We start from the raw sequence: 18,248 nt of genomic DNA on the forward strand, positions 1-18,248 counted from the left end.
CTATTTCATAGGTTCTCTGTTATCGGTCGTAGAGATTCTTCTCCTACCTCCCTTTTCAGATCGACGATATACTCTTATATACCATTACCTCTGATTCTCGTTTCAGTACTGGTTTGGCTATCTACTATATGTAGATGAGTGTCTTTTGGTAAGTATGTCTTATTTTATTTATGACACTCTCAGCTATGGTTTGGCACTTTATATGTAAAGTTCTAAATATATGCTTTATACTTATATTTGCCATGATTCAGGTTAATCAGTATATTTCCTTCTTTCAGACTGTCAGTTTCATTTTTGGAAAATGCATATGAATAAAATTCATTTATTTTTTTCTTACCTGAAAATTTTTCAATTTGACTTTTTCTTCTAAATTGCGGGCTGTTAGGCTCGCGGGTGCGCAAAATGCTATAATTTATTGCGTCATTTTTGGCACGAGAATTTTTTGGCGCGAGAATTACGTTTGTTGACGTATTTTCATAATTTCCGGCGTCTTAGTTGGCGCCGAGAATTTTCACATAGTTGCGTCATCTATGACGCTCGTGTCTGTTACAGACGTTCTTGGCGCCAAAAAATACCTTGTCAGTTGTGGGCGTCATACTTGGCGCCAGATTTCTGATATTATTTAAGTCTTTATGTTCATTCTGCTTCTGGTTTGCAGAGGCTTCTTTTGTTTGCATTTTTTTCCCATTCCTGAAACTGTCATTTAAGGAAATTGATATTTTGCTTTATATGTTGTTTTTTCTCTTACATTTGCAAGATATCTCAAAAACTGTTCCTGTATCAGAAAATACTGTTGGATTCCTGATGAATGATATCAGTCCTACCAAAGCTAAGTTCATTTATTTTTCTGTTATGAATTTTTTAACTTTAGCTATGGTTTGTAATAAGTTATCATGATAAGCTTTTACATGCAGAGTCCATTAGTATTAATGCATTATCTTTTGCTATTCTTTCTACATCTAATGTACAAGAAATACCTAGGAATTTATAAGAATATTTTTCTGATTCTATCCTAAAGGCTTTGTCTGCCATCCCGCCTTCTAATAAAATTTATAGGTCTTTTTTAAACTTCTCATTTAGTTGATGAATTTTCAAATGACTGATAACATACTGAATTATCCTTCGCTGATTATTTTTTTTTCTCAATCAGAATATAATTGACACTAACAAATCTACTTTTTTACTTTTAAATAGAGTACATTCGTTCTTTGTTGAAAATGTGTTGATTATATTGGATATTGAGGAGACTAGTTCTTTTGACTAGCTAACATTTAAATTCTGCTTATTAACCTTCTGTGGTTTCTTCAGAGGTTTTTTCCAGTTCCTGATACTAGGGAATGGAATAGGCCTGGGACTTCTTTTTTTCCTTCTTTAAGGTTTTTAATTTGTATCCTTTGCCAGCAATTAGTTTAGAGTTTTGGGGAAAGATCCCCAAAGTTAATGGGGCTATCTCTGCTCTTGCTAAAACATACTACTATTCCTATAGAAAATAGTATTTATTTTTTAAAGTTTCTTCAGATGGGAAACTTGTATATTATCTAAGGAAAATTATTTTATTTTCAGGTCCTTTTCTTAGGCCTGCAATTTATTTGGCTGATGTTGCAGCTGCTTCAACTTTCTGGTTGGATACTGGCAACAAATATCGGATTATGATTTGTTTAGCATTATTAACCCTTTGAGTGCTAAGCACTTTCCCACCTGGGTGCTAAGCTGTTTTAAGTTTTTTTGTTTTTTTTAATAATATTTTTTTCCCCAGATCCCCAAGACTTACACTGTTGGAAAGGTTAGACGATTACCTTTTCAACTGTGTGTCTTTGGGGTCTGTAGCTGGGTAGATGCCTGAGATACAGGCTTCTAATCAGCATGCCCCCTTTTCCTATACTTAACATTGTCATTTTGTTAATAAAGTTGCACGGTGACGTCATCACGTCATTGTGCATGACGTCACCACACAAAACGTGAAGCCCCGGTGATGCCTGTCACTATACAGGCACGATCGCCGGGGTAGGAGCAGTTGGGAGCCCCCAGATCTCCCTTAAGGTGGGAAAGTGCTAGAGACGGCTCTGAGCCGTCATTAGCACCAGAGTGGGAAACTCTGCGACGGCTCAGAGCCGTCATTAGCACTCAAAGGGTTAAGTTGATCAACATGCTAATAATTTCGTTTGTGTCGTCATTTTTTTGATATTTTCACAATTGAGGTTAAATCTATGTCTTTAGCTATTTTAGCTAGAAGAACTTTGTGACTTAAATCTTGGAATGCTCATTTGATTTCTAAAATCCATATTTCTTTTTTTCCAAAGTAATCAATTATTTGGTTCACAATTGGATTCAATTCTTTCAACTGTTACTCTGGGGAAGGGAGTTTTTTTGCTTCAAGATTAAGTTTTAAGAGTAAGTCTTAAGCTTATATTAGTTTTGTTCTTAATAAGGAACGGATTCCTAATTCTTCTCCAAGTAACATATTTATAATTGGAAGCTTTCTTCAACATGGAATGAATTCAAGCCATTTAAAAGATCAAAGTCAGCCCCCAAATTTGCATGTAGGTGCGGCTCTTATTCCAGCTTAGCTGGTAAGGGGCAGGTTAAAACTTTTTTAAATTTGTTTGGTTCAATTCGGTCCAACTTCTTAGATTGGGGTACAGAATAGGATTCAGAGTAAAACCGCCTGTGAGAAGTCTTTTTCTCTCTAGCATATTCCAGCTATTCCAGTAAAGGCTCACACATTCCTGAAGTGTGTTTCAGACCTTGAAGCGCTGTTGGTTACCCGTTGGGGTCTCAAGGTGCTGCTCAGACCTGGAGTTATCTGGGGTATTCTTACCAGTTCCATTTCAGGAACGGGGTTTGGGGTTTTGTTCAAAACTATTCATTGTCCCAAAGATAGAAAATCTTTTTGAATTGTCATATAAGAGTACCATCTTTCAGAATGGTGTTTATATGGTCTATTCTGCCTTTTGGTCAGCAAGGGCATTATTTGTTTACAATAGATTCAATTGATGCATATCTTCATATTCTGTATTCATTCAGATTATTTTCATTTTCTGAGATTCTCTTTTTTAGACAAGCATTACCAATTTGTTGCTTTTCCTTCTGGCCTAGCGACAGCTCTAAGAATCTTTTCAAGATTCTTACGGCTAGAGTTCAGCGGTAGCCGTGAAAACCAGCGTTAGAGGCTCCTAACGCTGGTTTAAGGCTACCGCCGGTATTTGGAGTCACTCAAAATAGGGTCTAACGCTCACTTTTCAGCCGCGACTTTTCCATACCGCAGATCCCCTTACGTCAATTGCGTATCCTATCTTTTCAATGGGATCTTTCTAACGCCGGTATTTAGAGTCGTTTCTGAAGTGAGCGTTAGAGCTCTAACGACAAAACTCCAGCCGCAGGAAAATAGCAGGAGTTAAGAGCTTTCTGGGCTAACGCCGGTTCATAAAGCTCTTAACTACTGTACCCTAAAGTACACTAACACCCATAAACTACCTATGTACCCCTAAACCGAGGTCCCCCCACATCGCCGCAACTCGATTAAATTTTTTTAACCCCTAATCTGCCGACCGCCACCTACGTTATACTTATGTACCCCTAATCTGCTGCCCCTAACACCGCCGACCCCTGTATTATATTTATTAACCCCTAATCTGCCCCCCACAACGTCGCCGCCAGCTACCTACACTTATTAACCCCTAATCTGCCGTCCGCACGCCGCCGCCGCCAGCTACATTATCCCTATGTACCCCTAATCTGCTGCCCCTAATCAGATTGAGCTCGCATTCTATTGGCTGATCGGAAAAGCCAATAGAATGCGAGCTCAATCTGATTGGCTGATTGGATCAGCCAATCGGATTGAACTTGATTCTGATTGGCTGATTCCATCAGCCAATCAGAATATTCCTACATTAATTCTGATTGGCTGATAGAATCCTATCAGCCAATCAGAATTCGAGGGACGCCATCTTGGATGACGTCCCTTAAAGGAACCGTCATTCGTCGGGAGACGCCGGAAGAAGAGGATGGATCCACGTCGGCTGATTCAAGATGGACCCGCTCCGCACCGGATGGAAGAAGAACGACGATGCCGCTTGGAGAAGATGTTTGCCGGTCCGGATGTCCTCTTCTTGCCGGATAGGAGGAAGACTTTGGAGCCTCTTCTGGACCTCTTCAGCACCGGATGCCAGGACGGATCGGTGATACCTGGATGGTGAAGACAAGGTAGGAAGATCTTCAGGGGCTTAGTGTTAGGTTTATTTAAGGGGGCTTTGGGTTAGATTAGGGGTATGTGGGTGGTGGGTTGTAATGTTGGGGGGGGGTATTGTATGTTTTTTTTTACAGGCAAAAGAGCTGATTTTCTTGGGGCATGCCCCGCAAAGGGCCCTGTTCAGGGCTGGTAAGGTAAAAGAGCTTTTACATTTATTAATTTAGAATAGGGTAGGGAATTTTTTATTTTGGGGGTCTTTGTTATTTTATTAGGGGGCTTAGAGTAGGTGTAATTCGTTTAAAATTGTTGTAATATTTTTCTTATGTTTGTAAATATTTTTTTATTTTTTGTAACTTAGTTCTTTTTTATTTTTTGTACTTTAGTTAGTTTATGTAATTGTAGTTATTTGTAGAAATTGTATTTAATTTATTTATTGATAGTGTAGTGTTAGGTTAATTGTAGGTAATTGTAGGTATTTTATTTAATTAATTTATTGATAGGGTAGTGTTAGGTTTAATTATAACTTAGGTTAGGACTTATTTTACAGGTAATTTTGTTATTATTTTAACTAGGTAACTATTAAATAGTTCTTAACTATTTAATAGCTATTGCACCTGGTTAAAATAATTACCAAGTTGCCTGTAAAATAAAAATTAATCCTAAAATAGCTACAATATAATTATAATTTATATTGTAGCTATATTAGGATGTATTTTACAGGTAAGTATTTAGCTTTAAATAGGAATAATTTATTTATTAAGAGTTAATTAATTTCGTTAGATTTAAATTATATTTAACTTAGGGGGGTGTTAGTGTTAGGGTTAGACTTAGCTTTAGGGGTTAATCCATTTATTATAGTAGCGGTGAGCTCCGGTCGTCAGATTAGGGGTTAATAATTGAAGTTAGGTGTCTTGCGATGTTAGGGAGGGCAGATTAGGGGTTAATACTATTTATGATAGGGTTAGTGAGGCGGATTAGGGGTTAATAATTTTATTATAGTAGCGCTCAGGTCCGCTCGGCAGATTAGGGGTTAATAAGTGTAGGCAGGTGTTGGCGACGTTGTGGGGGGCAGATTAGGGGTTAATAAATATAATATAGAGGTCGGCGGTGTTAGGGGCAGCAGATTAGGGGTACATAGGGATAACGTAGGTTGCGGCGGTGTACGGAGCGGAAGATTAGGGGTTAAAAATAATATGCAGGGGTCAGCGATAGCGGGGGCGGCAGATTAGGGGTTAATAAGTGTAAGGTTAGGGGTGTTTAGACTCGGGGTACATGTTAGAGTGTTAGGTGCAGACGTAGGAAGTGTTTCCCCATAGGAAACAATGGGGCTGCGTTAGGAGCTGAACGCTGCTTTTTTGCAGGTGTTAGGTTTTTTTACAGCTCAAACAGCCCCATTGTTTCCTATGGGAGAATCGTGCACGAGCACGTTTTTGAGGCTGGCCGCGTCCGTAAGCAACTCTGGTATCGAAAGTTGCATTTGCGGTAAAAATGCTCTACGCTCCTTTTTTGGAGCCTAACGCAGCATTTTTTTGAACTCTCGATACCAGAATTAATTTTATGCTGCGGCCAGAAAAAAGCCCGCGGAGCGTTAACAGCCCATCTACCGCCAAACTCCAAATCTAGGCCTTAGTGTTTTCTTAGGCCTAGATTTGGAGTTTGGCGTTAGCCGTGAAAACCAGCGTTAGAGGCTCCTAAAGCTGGTTTTAGGCTAACTCTGGTATTTGGAGTCAGTCAAAAAAGGGTCTTACGCTCACTTTTCAGCCGCAACTTTTCCATACCGCAGATCCCCTTACGTAAATTGCGTATCCTATCTTTTCAATGGGATTTTTCTAACTCCGGTATTTAGAGTCGTGGCTGAAGTGAGCGTTAGAACTCTAACGACAAAACTCCAGCCGCAGGAAAAAAGTCAGTAGTTAAGAGCTTTCTGGGCTAACGCCGGTTCATAAAGCTCTTAACTACTGTACTCTAAAGTACACTAACACCCATAAACTATCTATGTACCCCTAAACCGAGGTCCCCCCACATCGCCGCCACTCGATTACATTTTTTTAACCCCTAATCTGCCGACCGCCAACTACGTTATCCTTATGTACCCCTAATCTGCTGCCCCTAACACCGCCGACCCCTATATTATATTTAGTAACCCCTAACCTGCCCCCCACAACGTCACAGCCAGCTACCTACACTTATTAACCCCTAATCTGCCGACCGCAAAGCGCCGCCACCTACGTTATCCTTATGTACCCCTAATCTGCTGCCCCTAACACCGCCGACCCCTATATTATATTTATTAACCCCTAATCTGCCCCCCACAACGTCGCCTCCACCTGCCTACACTTATTAACCCCTAATCTGCCGAGCGGACCTGAGCGCTACTATAATAAAGTTATTAACCCCTAATCCGCCTCACTAACCCTATAATAAATAGTATTAACCCCTAATCTGCCCTCCCTAACATCGCCGACACCTATCTTCAATTATTAACCCCTAATCTGCCGACTGGAGCTCACCGCTATTCTAATAAATGTATTAACCCCTAAAGCTAAGTCTAACCCTAACACAAACACCCCCCTAAGTTAAATATAATATACATCTAACGAAATTAATTAACTCTTATTAAATAAATTATTAAAATAAATCCTAATATAGCTACAATATAAATTATAATTACATTGTAGCTATTTTAGGATTAATATTTATTTTACAGGCTACTTTGTAATTATTTTAACCAGGTACAATAGCTATTAAATAGTTAAGAACTATTTAATAGTTACCTAGTTAAAATAATTACAAAATTACCTGTCAAATAAATCCTAACCTAAGTTACAATTAAACCTAACACTATACTATCATTAAATTAATTAAATAAAATACCTACAATTACCTACAATTAAACCTAACACTACACTATCAATACATTAATTAAATACAATACCTACAAATAACTACAATGAAATAAACTAACTAAGTTACAAAAAATAAAAAAATATCTACAAACATAAGAAAAATATTACAACAATTTTAAACTAATTACACCTACTCTAAGCCCCCTAATAAAACAACAAAGCCCCCCAAAATAAAAAATGCCCTACCCTATTCTAAATTACTAAAGTTAAAAGCTCTTTTACCTTACCAGCCCTAAACAGGGCCCTTTGCTGGGCATGCCCCAAGAAGTTCAGCTCTTTTGCCTGTAAAAAAAACATACAATACCCCCCCCAACATTACAACCCACCACCCACATACCCCTAATCTAACCCAAACCCCCCTTAAATAAACCTAACACTAAGCCCCTGAAGATCTTCCTACCTTGTCCTCACCATACCAGGTTCACTGATCGGTCCTCAAGAGCTCCTCCGATGTCCTGATCCAAGCCCAAGCGGGGGGCTGAGGATGTCCATGATCCAGTAGAAGTCTTCATCCAAGCGAGGCAGAAGAGGTCTTCCATCCGATTGAAGTCTTCATCCAAGCGGGGCAGAAGAGGTCTTCCATCCAATTGAAGTCTTCATCCAGGCGGCATCTTCTATCGACATCCATCTGGAACGGAGCGGCAGCATCCTGAAGACCTCCGACGCGGAACATCCATCCTGGCCGACGACTGAACGATGAATGACGGTTCCTTTAAATGACATCATCCAAGATGGCGTCCCTCGAATTCCGATTGGATTCTATCAGCCAATCGGAATTAAGGTAGGAATCAGCCAATCAGATTTAGCTCGCATTCTATTGGCTGATCGGAACAGCCAATAGAATGCGAGCTCAATCTGATTGGCTGATTGGATCAGCCAATCGGATTGAACTTGATTCTGATTGGCTGATTCCATCAGCCAATCAGAATATTCCTACCTTAATTCCTATTGGCTGATAGAATCCTATCAGCCAATCGGAATTCGAGGGACGCCATCTTGGATGAAGTCATTTAAAGGAACCGTCATTTGTCGTTCAGTCGTTGGCCAGGATGGATGTTCCGTGTCGGAGGTATTCAGGATGCTGCCGCTCCGTTCCAGATGGATGTCGATAGAAGATGCCACCTGGATGAAGACTTCAATCGGATGGAAGACCTCTTCTGCCCCGCTTGGATGAAGACTTCAATCGGATGGAAGACCTCTTCTGCCCCGCTTGGATGAAGACTTCTACCGGATCATGGACATCTTCAGCCCCCCGCTTGGGCTTGGATCAGGACATCGGAGGAGCTCTTCAGGACCGATCGGTGAACCTGGTATGGTGAAGACAAGGTAGGAAGATCTTCAGGGGCTTAGTGTTAGGTTTATTTAAGGGGGGTTTGGGTTAGATTAGGGGTATGTGGGTGGTGAGTTGTAATGTTGGGGGGGTATTGTATGTTTTTTTTACAGGCAAAAGAGCTGAACTTCTTGGGGCATGCCCCGCAAAGGGCCCTGTTCAGGGCTGGTAAGGTAAAAGAGCTTTTAACTTTAGTAATTTAGAATAGGGTAGGGCAGTTTTTATTTTGGGGGGCTTTGTTGTTTTATTAGGGGGCTTAGAGTAGGTGTAATTAGTTTAAAATTGTTGTAATATTTTTCTTATGTTTGTAGATATTTTTTTATTTTTTGTAACTTAGTTCTTTTTTATTTTTTGTACTTTAGTTAGTTTATTTCATTGTAGTTATTTGTAGGTATTGTATTTAATTAATGTATTGATAGTGTAGTGTTAGGTTTAATTGTAGGTAATTGTAGGTATTTTATTTAATTAATTTAATGATAGTATAGTGTTAGGTTTAATTGTAACTTAGGTTAGGATTTATTTGACAGGTAATTTTGTAATTATTTTAACTAGGTAACTATTACATAGTTCTTAACTATTTAATAGCTATTGTACCTGGTTAAAATAATTACAAAGTTGCCTGTAAAATAAATATTAATCCTAAAATAGCTACAATGTAATTATAATTTATATTGTAGCTATATTAGGATTTATTTTACAGGTAAGTATTTAGCTTTAAATAGGAATAATTTATTTAATAAGAGTTAATTAATTTCGTTAGATGTATATTATATTTAACTTAGGGGGGTGTTAGTGTTAGGGTTAGACTTAGCTTTAGGGGTTAATACATTTATTAGAATAGCGGTGAGCTCCGGTCGGCAGATTAGGGGTTAATAATTGAAGTTAGGTGTCGGCGATGTTAGGGAGGGCAGATTAGGGGTTAATACTATTTATTATAGGGTTAGTGAGGCGGATTAGGGGTTAATAATTTTATTATAGTAGCGCTCAGGTCCGCTCGGCAGATTAGGGGTTAATAAGTGTAGGCAGGTGGAGGCGACGTTGTGGGGGGCAGATTAGGGGTTAATAAATATAATATAGGGGTCGGCGGTGTTAGGGGCAGCAGATTAGGGGTACAAAAGGATAACGTAGGTGGCGGCGCTTTGCGGTCGGCAGATTAGGGGTTAATAAGTGTAGGTAGCTGGCGGCGACGTTGTGGGGGGCAGATTAGGGGTTAATAAATATAATATAGGGGTCGGCGATGTTAGGGCAGCAGATTAGGGGTACATAGGGATAATGTAAGTAGCGACAGTGTCCGGAGCGGTAGATTAGGGGTTAATAATAATATGCAGGGGTCAGCGATAGCGGGGGCGGCAGAATAGGGGTTAATAAGTGTAAGCTTAGGGGTGTTTAGACTCGGGGTACATGTTAGAGTGTTAGGTGCAGACGTAGGAAGTGTTTACGCATAGCAAACAATGGGGCTGCGTTAGGAGCTGAACGCGGCTTTTTTGCAGGTGTTAGGTTTTTTTTCAGCTCAAACAGCCCCATTGTTTCCTATGGGGGAATCGTGCACGAGCACGTTTTTGAGGCTGGCCGCTTGCGTAAGCAAATCTGGTATCGAGAGTTGAAGCTGCGTTAAATATGCTCTATGCTCCTTTTTTGGAGCCTAACGCAGCCTTTATGTGGACTCTCAATACCAGAGTTATTTTTATGGTGCGGCCAGAAAAAAGCCAGCGTTAGCTATGCGGGTCCTTACCGACAAAACTCTAAATCTAGCCGTTAGTGTTTTCTTATTTGGACGATCTCATGGTACTTGCTCAGTCTTTTCGTTCTGCAGAATCTCATACGATTCAACTTTTGTTGTTTCTTCAAAGACATGATTGGAGGATCTTTTTATCAAAAGCTCCTTGATTCCTCAGACAAGGGTCACCTTTTTTAGGTTTCCAGATAGATTGTGTCAATGTCTTTGTTTCTAACAGACAAGAGATAATTATATTGGGTTCAGTTTGTCGGAACCTTCAGTAGCTATATGCATGGAAGTTTTTGTTCTCATGGCTGCAGCATTGGATTCGATTCCCTTTGCTCATTTTCATATGAAACCTTTCCAGTTTTTTATGCTAATGGTGCAGGGATTATTCTAGGATATCACTTTTAATATCTTTGAATCCCAATATTCAACTATCTTTGACTTGGTGGTTAGATCACCATCATATAGTTCTACGGGTCTCTTTGGTTCATCCAACCTGGACCATGATCACAACAGATGCGAGTCTTTTAGGTTGGGAGGCTGTCTGGGGATCTCTGTCAGCACAAGGGGTTTGGAAATCTCAAGAGGTGAGATTACCATTCAATATTTTGGAACTCCGTGCGTTTCTCAGAGTTCTTCAGTTTTGGCTTCTTTTTGAAGAGAGAGACGTTTTTTGGTTTTCAGACAGACAATGTCACAACTGTGGCGTATGCCAATCATCAGGGTGGGACTCTCGGTCCTTAGGCTGTGAAAGAAGTATCTTGGATACTTGCTTGGGCTAAATCCAGCTCCTGTCTAATTTCTGCGGTCTATATCCCAGGTATAGACAATCGGAAGCAGATTATCTCTGTAAATCAAGCTTTAAATCCAGGAGAATGGTTTCTTCACCCAGATGTGTTTTTTCGAATTGTTCAGATATGGGGGCTTCCAGAAATAAATCTGATGGCATCTCATCTAAACAAGAAATTTCCCAGGTACCTATCCAGGTCTGGGGATCCTCAGGCGGAAGCAGTGTATGCATTGACACTTCCTTGGAGTTATCAACCTGCCTATATTTTTCCGCCTCTGGTTCTTCTTTTAAGAGTGATTTTCAAATCATCATGGAGCAATTGTTTGTGCTGCTGGTACTCCAGCATGGACGCTTAGGTTTTGGTATATGGTTCTTGTTCGGATGTCCAGTTGCCGACCTTGGTCACTTCCATTAAGGCCAGACCTTATATTTTAAGGTTCGTTTTTCTGTCAGGAACTCAAATTATTAAATTTGATGGTATGGAAATTAAACGCTTAGTGCTTAGTCATAGAGGTTTCTCTGACTCAGTGATTATTACTATGCTGCAGGCTCGTAAATCTGGTGTTCTTCTCATAAATTCTCTTGGCATTCTTTTAGAATTCCTAGGATTTTGCAGTTTCTTCAGGATGGTTTGGATAAGGTTTTGTCTGCAAGTTCCTTGAAAGGACAATCTCTGCTCCTTCTGTGCTGTTTCACAGAAAAATTGCTAATCTTCCTGATATTCATTGTTTTGTTCAGGCTTTGGTTCGTATCAAGCCTGTCATTAAGCCAATTTCTCCTCCTTGGAGTATTAATTTGGTTTTGAGGGCTTTACAGGCTTTTCTGTTTGAGCCTATGCATTCTTTGGACATTAAATTACTTTCATGGAAAGTATTGTTCCTTTTGGCCATCTCTTCTGCTAGAAGAGTTTCTGAATTATCTGCTCTTTCTTGTGAGTCTCCTTTTCTGATGTTTCATCAGGATAAGGCGGTTTTGCTGTCTTCATTTTTATTTTTCCTAAAGTTGTGAATTCTAACAACATTAGTAGAGGAATTATTGTCCCTTCCTTGTGTCCTAATCCTAAGAATTCTTTGGAAAGTTCCTTACATTCTTTGGATGTGGTAAGAGCTTTGAAATATTATGTTGAAGCTTTTAAGATTTCAGAAAGACTTCTAGTTTATTTGTTATCTTTTCTGGTTTTAGGAAATGTCAGAAGGATTCTGCCATTCCTTTGGCATCTTGGTTAAGCTTTTGTTTCATCTTGCTTATTTGGAGTAGGGTTAATCCCCGTCTCAGAGGATTACGGCTCATTCTACTAGGCTTCTACTTCCTGGGCTTTTAAGAATGAAGCTTCTGTTGATCAGATTTGCAAAGCAACGACTTGGTCTTCTTTGCATACTTTTACTAAATTCTACCATTTTGATGTTTTCTCTTCTTCAGAAGCAGTTTTTGGTAGAATAGTACTTTAGGCAGCTGTTTCAGTTTGATTCTTCTGCTTACAATTTCAGGTTTTTTTTCATTGTAAAGATTAAAACTTTTGATTTGGGTTGTGGATTCATTTTTCAGCGGAATTGGTTGTCTTTATTTTTAATCTCTCCCTCTCTAGTGACTCTTGCTTGGAGTTCCACATCTTGGGTATTTGCTATCCTATACGTCACTAGCTCATGGACTCTTGCCAATTACATGAAAGAAAACATAATTTATGTAAGAACTTACCTGATAAATTAATTTCTTTCATATTGGCAAGAGTCCATGAGGCCCACCCTTTTTTTATGGTGGTTATGATTTTTTTATTTAAAGCACAATTATTCCAATTCCTTGTTGATGCTTTCGCTCCTTTCTTATCACCCCACTTCTTGGCTATTCGTTAAACTGAATTGTGGGTGTGGTGGGGGTGTATTTATAGGCATTTTGAGGTTTCGGAAACTTTGCCCCTCCTGGTAGGAATGTATATCCCATACATCACTAGCTCATGGACTCTTGCCAATATGAAAGAAATTAATTTATCAGGTAAGTTCTTACATAAATTATGTTTTTTTTTTTATTATAAGCCAATGATAATGTATTAATCTGAGGATGTGAGGTGGAGCTTAATATAATAGACACAACAACCCAATAGCACCTCTAAATCATGACATTGTTGGACAATCACTGGAACTGGACTCCTGTAGCCTATGGTTGGTCTGTGTGTCTGACCTTTCCTAAACTTTAATCCCGGGAAACTGGATCTGGAACAGTTTTTAAAGTCTCAAAGAATTTGACAAACGGAGACAGATGAGAGAAATAATTTGGGCAAACAAAGAAGAAGGATGTTGGATAACAGTTTGTGTGTGCAGGGACTATGATGTGTTTTGTGGTCATAGATTTCCTTTACCACCATCACGTAACACAGGTTCCTGCTCCCCTTTTTTTGTTACCTACTCCCATTACTCTCAGCTGCAGTACTTCTTCTCACAATAAAAGATGAGCTTGGTGTCCAGAGGTGTGGCCTCTTCTTATGGCTCCCGAGTGGCAATAAAATTCCCATTGCTGAAAAGTTCTTAAATGAAAAAACACAGACATTGACGTGTACGGGCAGAAACAGCAGATAAAATCCTCTCGCTTGAAAGTTCTTGAGCACAGGCAATGATGGTCGGCTGATCACTTTGTGCCAATTATCACAAGTAACTATTTGGTTGTGGTGTCTTAAGTATATTTTACCCTATGGAGATGGATAAAATACCTACACATATCTCCTGAGAATTGTCTCGATACATCCACCCCACTTCTAATTCACAGATAAACACAATATCAGCAGAGTCTTCACAGATTAAACTGGAAATCAAACTTATCTTGTTGGGACTGTTAACTAAACCCCAAATAAAAAAAAATAAAAAAATTAATCACCCTTACTATTAACACATATGTTATTTAACCAAAATGCCTACTTTCTATTATTCCTCTTAACTCCAAGTTGCTGTCTCCATGCTGACATTCTAATACCTTGCAATGATAGTGGTATGCGTTGCAATCCTTCCTACTTAGTTCTAAATGTAAACCCAAACGGGATAAAGCCAACCAATTAATAGCCCAACCAGAATAAAAAGGTAAAACCCCTCACCCATCCACCTACTAAATAACTTTGGCTAAGTCACCTTAGTTATAGAAGCATTGTGCAACGGTCATTAACTTATAAGAGAAGAGTATGCATGAGATCATAGTATACTCATGTTAAATAGATGCAATAATATAAAACACATTAGATCAGAATTGAAACAATAGTCTTCTTCTTGGATCGTAACCATGTTCCCGTTTTCACCTCTGTTATATCTAAAAAGGAAAGAACCCGTCATAATTACCTTCCCGGTCATTTATAGCATATAAGATCCAACACTAGCAAGTATGTATATATAATTATATATATTCTGGCAACTTAAACTACCAGCTTGTAGCTACTTTCTCCTCCCTATCTACATACACAGTTCTAAATATCTCTCCACTTCTCAGGATTTGGGCATTATCCACTATTCTTGCATAGGGACTTATGGTTTCCTCTACTTTGGCCCTCACGCTAGGCCACAAATGTGTTTATCCTGAGGTGACCGCCCCATAAACTAAACCACAAATGTTCCTACATTATAAGGTTGAAGGCTGTAGCCACTACCCTTATTCAGGGACTAATGGGGTCAGCTCGTTTAAAGGCTATGGGCCAATATTTCTTCAATTCCAAAAAGAAATCACATAACAGCTATGGGCATGCTTCCCATCTCCACCCTTACCTGGACATGTCAAATTTAGAAATGCAGAACATACAGCATTTCTTTCCGGATGAGTAAAGGATTATGGGCCAATATGTCTCAGTGACAGCTATGGGTATGATTCCCATTTTTTAATCCTACCGGACATATAAAGTTAGTGAAGCTCCAACATAGGCACATAGTGCAGCACCAGCCGAAATGCGTAAGCCCAGGTGCTGCGCTTTCTGTGTGCCTATGTTGGAGTTTACGTTGTATTTTAATGGAATAATAAAGTATTGTTTTATTTTTCATCAAGAGGAATTCAGCAATTCTTTATTTCTTTGAACTGTATCCAGACGATTTGGATTTCTCCAGAGACGCTGTTTCCTCAGCTGAATACACTGAAACAGGTGAGACACAGGCAAATCAGCTGTGATTTCTGGTGATCCAGTTTCTCCCTAACTGCTCAGGCTGAGTGTGCGAAAAAGCAAGTGTGCTGCACAAGGAGGAGGAACTCCGAGACTGAGACGTTGTTCCCTCTGTTTACATGCCGAGACAGGTGAGAGACTGATTAGCAGGGATTCCGTTCATTAGGCTTCTACCTATTTGCAAGCACTGAGATTCAACCACTACAGGGGAAATAATCCAGCCACTAGCGGGTAAAATACAGTTTAAACTTTTATTGGGAATAAGGGGTCATTGCAACCACAGGGCACGTAAGAGTGTGCATTCACGATAGTGGATATTGCAGCGCTATTAGTCCCTCCAACTGTTTTTGTATATTACAATGTGACAATGACATATCAGACCCAGCCTGTGGAAGTTAACTCATTGCCCTGTGCGTGTAACAGCGTGTGTCTCACTGAACTGAATGAAGGGAGAGACAGGAGCACGCAGGGACGAAAGGAAAGGATCCTGTAATAGTGAGAGCTTTTGGGAGACGTCAGAGAAGGAGGGGTCAGGCGGCCATTTCAAAACGGCCAGATGAGATCTAGTAAGTGTATTTTCTGCCAAAGTTTATTTAGATGAAAATTGGGCTACAGTTTACTGTAAAGATCGTTAATTGACTAATCTAAATAAGTTACAGTAATTTTTGGGTTGACTGTCCCTTTAAATAGAAAATCACAATAATTAATTTCTATCTTCTACAACAATAAACATAATATTAAACTTTCTGTATACAGGTTTTACACATTGATTCACACATTTGATATATCTTTGCACAGGCAGAAATAATAAAAACTGGGTAGAAATGCTTCATCTATTCGTTCATTCATTCATCTACAAAGACACACAAGTTACTGTAACTTTTAAAGCCAAACATTTGTATTTTCTCCAATATTCAAGCATAATCCCATCCTCTCTCGCCAAATGTTAGGTTAGACATCAATAATTTATGAATATCAATAAATAAATTAATATGCAACCGAATTACAACATTAATATTTTTTAGTTCTTGGTATTATGGTCGAATATGTGGAAGAATAACACATGAAACAGTATAATATCAATTGACAATTTACTTGGCAATCCATATTAAAAGTTAATACAATGAAACAATACTAGTACAAAAGACAGAAACAATACTCAACACAGTGATAACATATTACAATACAATAAACACAACCATGAATCAAAACAATACTCACAACAGTACAAATTATAACCTACAGGGCCCAGCCTGCCAGCTGGGCCCAGCATTGACTCCAGTCCTTCATCCTTGCTGGCTCATGGTGGAAAAAGACAAGCCTTTTCCAGAACCCTCAATTTACTCTCAAACTGGGAGGTACTATATCAGGTAGGCTGGTCTATGATGTTACTGCCTGGAAATGAATTCTACACACTGCCCCCAGTGGACCCTCTAGCAAATTGCATAATAATTATTGATAATTATGCTTAATTTATGACATAAATCATTAGTGAATAATCAATACAAGCATTGACCCCATTTTAACCCTTTAACATGTTAAAGTAATATTGCAAGGTAATAAAAACAATGCTTTAATTTATTATTGCATGAATGCTCACAAGAAACTATCGGATTAACCCCTAAGTGTCGAAAAATTGATCTTTCACACTAGGGGCTAGACTACGAGTTGAGAGCATATTTCCGTGTGCGCTACTGAGCGTAAGATTATGGGTTGGGAGCACAGATATCGCTGCCTTGCATTCGCGTCATTGTGCACAACAGAGCAAACAATTGCGGATGATTCAACACCCCCAGACTTGAATGGAGCCTCGTTTTCATGCTGACATCAGAAGTAACAGAAGCCAAATTTTAGCTATTTCACTCAACTGTTTACCGATTTTAGCCATAAAATTGGCTGAGGTTTGGCTTTTACAGGACAGACTAAAATATTTCATTTTTTTGTCATTTAAAGGGACACAAAACCCAAAATTTTCCTTTTATAATTCAGATAGTCCAGGATTCTTCAAATTTTTTCTCCAAAGACCCAGTCAGTGCCCGTGAAAATCAGAACAGTTTGGGGGGGGGTATGCCAGTGCAATGATACCACATACCTTTGTGACCTTATTTTTATGCTTGGTCTGAAAATATCAAGTAATATACAACAAATTAGCTGCAATATTTGGCAAAGTGGCTAGAATGTGTGCATACTTTATTCTTGATTGTAGTTAAACTTGAAAGTGTTTTAATAGGTAATCACACACATACTACACTTTCATACAACACACACACTCCACACACAATCTAAAATAATACACACTCTCATATAAGACACACACTATGATAAAACACACACACTCTCATTCAACACACACACACACTTATACAACACACACTCTCATACAACACACACACCACACACACGCATACAGCACACACACACACCACACACTCTCATACAATACACCCAAACTCTCATATGATATACACACACACACACACACAAACTCTCATATGACACACATAGGGTTGCCAGGTATCTAGTATTCAACCAGACAGTACAGTATTTTAGCAGGCTATCCAGTAAAATATGTACAAAAATACTGGACACTTAAAAGTCCAGTATTTTTAAAGACCCCTGTCAGCTAAATGTAAAGGGCCTTCTAGGCCTTTATGCATTAGAAATATGGCTCAAAAAGAAGTTACACTGTGCATTTTCTATTATTTGTGTTACAGACAACCATGGGGGTGTTCAATCATTGCTGGGTGTGTACCGCTAGCAGCCAAGGGGGTCACATCACTGCTCTGTACATGTGTTACTGGCAACCAAGGGGATAAAATGACTGCTCAGTTGTGAAAAATATATGTGGTGGGATCAAGGGTGGGGCCTAAAGTTGAGCTTTTGTGGAGACATTCTGTGAACCCAGCTACGTCCCGTATTCAATCACTTATAGATCGTATTTTTATGAACAACAGCTGGCAACCCTACATACAAATACCAGTTATGGGTTAGATTATGAGTGGAGCAGTAGTTTGCACCCAAGTTCAAGCATTAAAACTGCTATAAGTAATTTTTTGCTCTTGGAGATTCACGCTCGTATTACGAGTTGAAAGTAAAAACGTCATGGTAAAAATAGACTTTGAGAAGTTGCGAATGCAAAATCGCATTCCCCCATAGACTTCAATGGAGCTGAAAAAGTTGAAAAAAT

The sequence above is a fragment of the Bombina bombina genome, chromosome 9 (assembly GCF_027579735.1).
Source record: "Bombina bombina isolate aBomBom1 chromosome 9, aBomBom1.pri, whole genome shotgun sequence".
NCBI classification, from domain to species: Eukaryota; Metazoa; Chordata; class Amphibia; order Anura; family Bombinatoridae; genus Bombina; species Bombina bombina.